Here is a 9,922-nt window from a genome sequence, read left to right as displayed (position 1 = left end):
ATAAATTTATGGGAATATGCTAGCATATATTTCTTGGCATTGTCTTTTCAATGAGGGGATTGTTTGAAAACTGGGCCAGCGCATCATCAATTTGAACAAGAAAATGATTGAATTTCAAAAGACAAAAAGCAGGAACGAATAGTCCCATAGGCTATTTTTAGTCATATCCTTTCATTTCATAGTGTCTCTTAAAATATTTTCTTCAAATGTTAAGCCACCATAGGTTGATTGAAGAGGTAATGTTAGCTCTATTTATTGCTTAAAAGTCACACATCTATATTTTCTCGTCTGATGCTAATGCTAGACTTGATTTGAAAAGGACTGAAAAAATTATTTTATTTTCACACAAAATCATAGTAATGTTTGTTTACTCTCACGCACTAGACATTACATCAACAATACTGTGTTAAAATATTTGTTTCTTTCTTTCAAAATCAATAGCATATGTTGTTCGAAAATACAACTCTATATCTCCATATTTGTTTCAAATTTCCACACGAAAAACAAAGCTTTAGCAATTTTTTAATCAAATCTCAATCGAAGAAAGTTTAGAAATATAAATACTACATACAATAAAGGAAAGTTACATGAGGTTTCCCGTTGAAAAGAGAGCTTCCAAATAAGTGATAAGTGAAGGTTGACACTCACAAAATTTGGGTAGAACATAAAATGAAAGGCATATAAAATACAAAAACGTCATCAAATTTTCATTTTATGACAAAGGGGATTTGAAATTCTAGGACTCGGTGGAGATTTTCAAAGGTGCAACAAGATCACTAGAATTATTTTCCACATCAGCTAAACCATTTTTCAATTCCATTTTAATATTTATTTTTGAGTGTACTTTTCTATGTTTGATGCTTTTTAAGAGATGTCATCACTCGTTCCTTAAGGTATTGTGTATATTGATTCCACAACAATTTTTTCCTTTGCAAACTGCTTTTGAAATATTCTGGATCAAGGTATCTGAAACTACCCTCCTTAGTTGTACTCTAAAACTATCCTTCCACTGTGGTGTAATGTTTTTTTATTTAAGTATAGAATTGTGGAGTATATTTTCCATAAAATTGAGGTTTCGTACTGTCTTTGAACCCATAAAAAAGGGCAATGGGGATGGTATTGGAATATTAATGCCAATTTGGCCAGTTGTAACATATTCCAAAAATGAGTGGGGTTGGTATTAATGGTGGTAAAGAAGAAATTATAGATGTGTATTATAGATATCATCCCCTATTAAAATATTATACAAACAACCTAACTCCATACTTTTATTGAGTCTATTCTACATCTTCAACGAACCAAGTAACCTTTTGCTTGGGACTTCACTTGATATGTTATCTCCCGATATACCTGTTTGTTGTAATTTGTCCTTAAGAGTTGGCTGCCCCAAATGCAGTATCATTTCTTCTTTGCAAAGCCCCAATAGAATTTGCACCCCTCAAAGATGGAGAGTTCATGCCCATGTGTCTTTTGTAGAAATTTTGTTGCAATAACTAGATTTCTAAAAGCTTATGAGGCATTTTTTTATCCAGCAAGTTTCTTTATTTTCCCAACTCATCCTCTACTCGAAGAATAAGGCATACTCTAAAAATACCACATGTCATATTATGATAATCTAGAATCTGTTTATCCACATAAATCTTATGGAATACATGACAACAGGGCAGGCAACAAATATTCTCTCCTCCATGAAATTTCCTTAAGTGCACCACACACTCACTAACATCATCACCATCAGAACCAGAATAAGAGCACGAACAAGATGACTAGGATGATTTCACTTGAGAGAGTGAAACGAGAATATTATCTCCAATTTCTTCAGTGGTCATGGCCAACTTTGCAAGCCTTAAGCCCAATTCAACAACTTCTTCTTCAACATATGTAAATGACCTAGATGATTGTGCCAATTTTAGTTGCTCGAGACCCATTTTTTTAGAAAATCGATGAGAATGTTCCTCACCATGGCTATAGACAAAGAAGTGTAGATTGAGTCTAGAGGATGTGGTCCAACAGTTATGTAGGGATATTTGGTCCTTGCAAATCTCGTGGTCGAATCGTCAGTACACATAACTAAAAAAAAATAAAAAAATTTGCTTGGCAACATTGCACGATATTTTGTTTGTCTCCGTAACGTGGGTGGAGCTCTTCAAAGGTGCAAGAAGGTCATTGGAATTATTTTCCATGTCAATATTGTTGTTGGAACCCTTTTTCAATTCAATTTTATGTTGAATGTACTTAAGTTCTTCATCTTAGATGTCTTGGCTGAGGGACATGAGATTAAAAAAAAAAATGTGTTTGGAAAGCTACCTGGTCTACAAAATTACAAAATAAATCTTTCATCCAATTACAATGGTCCTGTTTGAGAATAAATACATACAAGGATAAAATATTATTAATTGACCTCTTCCTGAGCTTAGAATGGTGACTTTCACTGAAAATTTGACTACATAAATGCCTATACACTAGCCACTTGAAATAAACATTATTAGGAGACGATCTACATCCGTTGCGACTTCTCCTTACAATGCTCTATGATGCACACAGGGTGTGTAATGGGTGTCTTTATCCCTTGAATTCCATTTGTTTTTGTATCCTTCAAATTCTAACTCGATCTCGTCATTTGGTGAACCCTCAATCTTCCATGTGGAGATGGACTAGAAAATAGCTATTTGAGGAGCAACTATTGAGCTTGATTTCGTTTGAAAACCTATAGCCCCAAGACCAAAAGACTTGGTGCATTTTCCCTTTGCTAACCATTGCAGATCACAATCAATACCCCTTTCTTGAATATTTGAGATTTTCCTTGATCGACTGCAATAGAATCTGAAACTCCAAATTGGTGTTAAAAGTCAGATCCGTCGCAAATTCTTCTTCGGGCTTGACTACACCTTTTTTGTTTTGTTTTTTGTTTACTTTTCAAGGCTTGAAGACTCTATATGGAAAATGCACTTCTACGTAACAACCTGAAAATAATAATCCTTTCATTATTACAGAAGCTCGAAGCATACAATGACTCTAGCTATCCTACATAACTTTGTTGTCATCACCACTGAATTTTATACACCATCAAGCTTCAAAGAATCAATTTTTTGTTCTTGCTACATCTTCAGAATCTGGGTCATAGATGGATATACAAAAATTTCAACAACTTTTTGTTCTTCGCAAACCTTCATGTGCCATGACATATGTCACCCAATTGGAAAAAGGTAAGCTTGTGGCATTGCCGTAAATCTGTCCAAGGTGGACTTGTGTCATCAGTGTACATCGGGATAGCTTTCACCCAAGAGGAAAAAGGGTAGAGGATATTCAGTAGGTGGAAAGGAGGGAGGGAATAAACACTATGATTGCACAATGTGCAGTGAAAAGGGAAAGGCAAGACATGGATTATGCATTGGCCAAGTCCAGGAGGCAAGGATATCAGGCTTAGGTATTTTGATTACACAATGTTTAATGCTTGAGGGAGAGGATCCATGTATTTTGTAGTTGAGCACTACAAGAGACAATAATGACAGGATTGGGTACTTAAAGTGCACAATGTCATAGGATGATGGATATGACTATGCAGTTAAGCAAGTTATGGAGGCAAAGATGATAAGCATACTCATTGTGAATGTGTGATTCACAGTGCTCGAAGGAGATGAATTAGGGATTACACAGTTGAGAACTACAGTGATTGAGGGAGGACCTCACTCTCCACTAGAAATGTGCAGTTCATAGTGAAGCGAGGGCTAGTGAAGGGAATTGTACAATTGAGCATTGCAGGTAGTTAGAGGTTGAGCCACTATGATCTAGGATTGCATAGTGTGAATTGAAGGAGAATGTCCTCTATGAGTGCGCATTGCATATTTCCATGAGGTAAGGACTTGATCACTATGTCTTAGGAATTTGCAGTGCATAGTAGACTTGGGGTTGAGGATTAGTCATTGATTATGCAAGTTGTAAGGATAAAGAAAACTCCTAAAATGTCTAAGTGTGGGATCAAGGAGATAAGAGAGAGAGAAGCATCCAAAAAATCCCCAAGAAGAGATCACACACATGTATACCATCAAATACAAGCTAAACATAGGTAAAATACTCAAAATCAACATGCATACCTTGAAACGACAATAAGGTGATACATTTTCTAAGTGCGACAGTTAAAATGTAACATTGTGACACTTAAAATACAAGTGGCGACAAAAGTGTCAACTACAACCAAAAGATACGTTATTCCATAAGAATGTGTCCAACACATTTTCTCATGATAAATAGCATCAAGTAGTGCTAGAGAGTGTATTAGAGCTGCCTCTAGGAGGTGCTCTTAAGATGTGTGAAAACACGTGAAAGAAACACATGCAAGAGAGAAAACGACACTTGCAAACACAAATAAAACACAAGCGACACATGCAAGAATGAAAGTAGGAAAAAACGACACTTGTAAAAGATAGAGAAAGAAGAAATGATACATCTAAGAGAAAAAAGAAAGAAAAATCAACATTTTTGAAAGAAAAAGTGATAGTTGAGTAACTCACCTAGATGATGAGGCATTTGCAACCATGGATGTGAGAATACTCCTTATACTCCAATAATGAACAGAGCTCAAAAGTAAAATATGAACATAAGGATGAACGTTGGACTAGACTCTTTATATAGGGAGAGCAGACATAATGTAGCTATTTTCATCAAGGACTGCACAATGCTTGACTTCCAAGGATACACATCGACTGCTAGTCTTGCTCAGAAGAATTTTTTTATGCAGGCATCACAAGATAAGCATGTAAAAGTAGGTCACTTTGACACTTAGAATCCATGAAGGAAGACTTGAACACTTGAGGAACATGACTAAGCATGACAATAATGGCTTGAAACAAAGGATGGAATGATCATAAGGAGGCTCCAAAATTTGAATATAAGAAAAATTTGGAGGGTGTTGTAGTAGTGACAACAAGTTGTCAATTCTATGACTCCATTCAAGAGATAGTGTGGAAATAAGACATTAATTGACCATCTCAATACAGTTAGATGCATTTCTTAGAAAAAAATTTCAGATGATTGTGGGAAGAAACTAGATAGAAATTGACTTCCTTGCATCATGATAGGCTACTCAGAAGAATATAAACACTATATATTATTTGATCCTATCAAACAAAATATCATTATTACAGGAATTTCCATATTTGATGATGAGTCTTTAGGCCTTAAGTTGTTGAAATATTCTTATGGGCTATTACAAACTGGTTCCTTTGATATTGTTGCAAACAATGAATCAACTTCTCTCCTTTTTGGAATTTCAACTAATTAGTTGAACTATGTTCCTGAGTCAATTAGTAGTTGGTCCACACCATATAAAATTATTACTTCTCCTTGTTGACATTCCAAAATACATGGTAGTTCACTTACTACTTCTTTACCTTAGAGGGATACTAAAATGCTTGAAGTTGCTAGACCTAATGTTGGTGATATATGTTCATGCCCACAAAATTGTGGTTAGAACTACAAGGTGGGTGTTGCTTTGGTGGCTTGTGTTCTTAATACTTGTGAGCTTTTCACCTATGATGATGAATAAGGACAAACTAAATGGGAGGAGGAAATGTTAGTTGTTATGGATTCTCTTTAAAAGAACCAAACTTGGGATTTAGTTCCTCAAACTCAAAGGAATAATATTTTAAAATGTCGATGGGTTTATGAGACTAAATTTAACTCTAAAGCCACCATCGAGAATCATAAGACTTCTTTGGGCATGAAAGGATTTTCTCAAAAAGGAGAAATAAAATCAAATACACTAAAACCTTTTCTTTTTTAGCAAATATTAATTATATTCAACTTATTCCTTCACTTTCTTCTTTCTTTAGATAGAAGATGGAATAAATGGATGGTTAAAGTGATTTTCTTCATGGTGACTTATCCAAATAAATTTATATGGATAGACCCCTTGGATTTGTCAAGGATTCCAATCTTTTTTTTCAAACTCAAAATTATCTTTATGGTTTGAAGTTGAACCCTAGGGCCTGATATGTAAAGATTGATTGTTTCTTTCTCAGTATTGGATTCAAACACTGTGAATTTGATCATGGTATTTATGTATTACATGTTAATGGTAATACATTAGTTTTTGTTCTATATGTTGATGATTTAGTAATAATAATAAATAATACCAATCTAACTCTTGGATTGAAAAAACAAAATTCCAACACATTTGAAATGATAGATCTTGGTCTTTTGCATTACCTTCTTAGTCTTCAAGTTTTAGATTTTTATGATGGTGTTTTCCTCTCTCAATATAAGTATGTACTGGATTTGTTTAAAATTTTTTAAGGTGGACATTTGTAATCCATTTGGCATGCCTCTTTTGATGGGTCTTAAATTCACTAAATAAATTCAAGCCCTTAAAGTCAACACCACCCTCTATCTGTAGTTGATCAGTAGTATTATCTATTTAATTCATAGTTGACCTGACATTTCCTTTGGTGTAATTATGGTTTCTTGATTCATGTAGGATCCCCATGAAAGCCACTCGAAATCTATAAGGATAATTATTAGTTACCTTATAATTTCCTCACACCTTGGAACCGAGTATTGTCGTACTTCAAACTTGTTACTCAACTTCATTTACTACAAACAAGTAAGAATAAACGATGATCACAAGTCCACTTTTGGATATGTGTTTCTCTTTAGTTTTGTACCACTAATCTAGTCATGCAAGAAACAAATGGTAGTATCTATGTTAACTATGGAAGCTAAGTGTCATGGTGCAATTAATGAAGGTACAAAGTGGTATATATTTGAAAATTCTTAGGAGAGATTAGGTTTATGTATAGAACTTAATTTCTATATTTTCTGACAATAAGAATGCAATTTTGGTTTTTTGACAAAATATTACGCATAGTAAGATGAAGCATGTCAAACTTCATGGTCACTACTTAAGATAGTTGGTTCATGAGAAGGTTGTTACCCTTGTCTATTTCCAAACCAATTTTTAGATTGTTGATATCTTCACCAAACCATTGCAAAAAGCTAAGTTTGTTAAGCTCTAATATCTATTTGGGCTTTAGGAAGTTGTGCTTATGAGGGGGGTGTCATGTTGATATAATTTCAACTCCTTAATCTATAGAAATTTATGTTGAAAGGCGGGGGGCGTTGGAACCTTTGTCAAAGTCTTAAGTATATTGGTTAATCACACTTCTATTAGAAACATCTAAACAAATCAATGTTGGAAATTAGGATAATACTAAGAGTGGGTGGGGATGGGTTGGGAGGTTTGAAAGAGTATTAGGATAAATTTTAACAATTATTACCAATATACAATATTTCAATTCATTTAGGAATCAACCATGTAAACAACCCATCAATCACACAACAAACAAAATCATAAACAACATACACATATGTAGCACATAAAGACATTAGATGTATGTGGAAACCCATAAATGGAGAAAACCACAAATCTTGTTTTAATTATTTATGAAAATGCAAGCTCCAACATGTTGTTACATTATGTTTAATGGAACCAACCAGAAGGAAGTAGCCACGTGTAGGAGGAACCAACCCTTAATTTTTTTATGGGCACTACCCTGGAGGAAGAACCAACTCCTTGATTTGCAGTCACCCAATTGCAGGAGGCACCACCCCCAAGTTGTTTTATAGGCACCCACCTAAAGGAAGTAACAACTCCCTAAGGTGTAAGCACCAACCTGCAGAACCTAATAGATCATTTTTTCATAACATTTTCAGACTTAGATTTACATGAAATTTATCACTTTAAACCTCATATTTGTATATGCTTCTCTCACTGCTTCAACTCTCGATCAACCATATATTTCTCTACACTATCAATATACTCAAGCTATCTATACTTCTGATTTTAATTCTATCTATGCTCTGGAACTCTCCCCTTAGGTCTAGATTTAATCACAACTTTTAATATATGCTCAGACAACTCTTTCTTTGCAGTCTCAAATATGATATCAGCACTTAGATATACTTTTTCTACCAATCAATAACATCTCAAATTTTAGATCTACATACAGATCTATTATGGGATCTTCTACCCAACTCATCCTTTTTCCACATTGTTTAAACTCTATTGGCCCTTTCAATTCTTCACTGGGACAACCAACCTTCCTTCATTGATTTCATTTTCTTTTATAATTATATCTAGTATTTACCATAGGTATTAATCCATGGTATTTTCCGCTTTGACTGTATCAATAACTATATCATTTGACTCAATCAAGACTATGGACTAAGTATTTATTCCATAGTGCTAGCTCCTTATAAAAATTCGATAGCTTGTTTTACTCAGTTCCAATAGTGTTTTTGACACAGAGGTTCTCTTATATGTATATATTCTTATGTTGCCTTAACTCTCCTTATATATGCATCAATAACTATGCCTTCATCCAACAAAATTTAGTGTCTTAACTAAATTTGGTGCTTAATCACCAAATTTTCATTTTAGCTAACCCCAAATACTCTACCTATCTAACACATGTAACCAAGGTCTAGGTCCAATAGCTTAAGTGCAGAAGGCACTTAGCCGCTCAAATTGCGAAATTAAATTTAACAAATAACCACCTATGCCATTTGTTGGTGCTCACTTGATCGTCATTTTGATCAATGGTTGATTTTAATCTCAGTGCACCCCACATGCTTGATAATTAATGGATCAGGGGGGTTTAGGATTTTTCATTTTATGCTTGAGAACACTTATAAAAAGTCATCGTTCATGCATATCAAATAGTGGATATTTATCTCAGCCCCTCGCATGTTTGATGTCTAACGAGTGGGTGTTTATTTTTGTTGTTTTCCCTCGAATGCAACATGGTGCCACATCAACTGACCCCATCTTGCATGTCATGCTACCATGACCTTTACTCCATGCACAATCCGATGTCACTTTGCCACACATGTTTTTATGTCACTCTACCACTCACGTTACCTTGTCACTGCCACACTATTTGTTGTGTCACGTCTTTTGGTATGCCACATCATTACAGTCCTAGTCCCACCTTCCTATGTCTGTCTTGGTGATGTCATGTTTTCATCATAATGATTTCATCCTTCCACATGACATCCTCTAGGTGGTGCCACATGTCACCTAGAAATAGGTCACTTGGCCACCCAAAAGGGCCAATTCATTAGGGGAAATTTAAGGTCTAAAATGGGCCCCCTAATGAAAATAATGAAATGATAGTAAAAATAATAAAATAAGAGTTATGATTTAAAAAAGGAAAAAGGAAAAAGGAAACTACATTTTTCTATTCTATTTTTTATTTATCTCCTTGTAGGATTACTCAATGTTTAAGCATGTACACTTGTTGGATGCATAATTATATTCTTCATCCAACGAGTGTGCACACTTGAAATTTGAGTAAACTTATAAGGTGATAAATAAAAAAATATGACTAAAAATAGTATTTTTCTTCTTTTCCCTCCAAAAATATTCTCCCCTGAGGATGACATCATCATCTTAAATCCTATTGGTTCTCTTAAAGTTTATTTTATTAGTACATTTTTCATTTTGAGGTCCATTTTTTACCTCAAAGTTCACCTAATGTGACCTGCCACCTGTCATACTATGACTGTGCCATGTCATCTCTCTGTCACGTAATCACCACCTGGTACCATATGTCATCCTATAGGTATCGCCATGTCAACTAGGCTCCACCACCTATAAATGAGAAAATTTTGGTATCTGGATATTTTAGAAAGTGGAAATATTGATGCATGCCTGGAGGCTGGGATACTCAAATGCACTTCTCCCCGCAAAATCATCCTTTACCAAATACTTGACCTTGCTCACTTTTCACTTGAATCGGGTTCTATAAAAAATAATGAAACCCTTGGATGCTTCATAGTTCCCACATAAGTCCAAATGAATCCATTTACAAAAAAATAATGAAACCCTTGGATACTTTACACTTCTCAGATAACTGAATGAATC

This window comes from Pinus tabuliformis, chromosome Q (genome assembly GCF_031772625.1).
Source record: "Pinus tabuliformis cultivar Carrire ecotype Pingquan chromosome Q, CPIR1, whole genome shotgun sequence".
Lineage (NCBI taxonomy): Eukaryota > Viridiplantae > Streptophyta > Pinopsida > Pinales > Pinaceae > Pinus > Pinus tabuliformis.
This window is presented reverse-complemented; position numbering follows the sequence as displayed.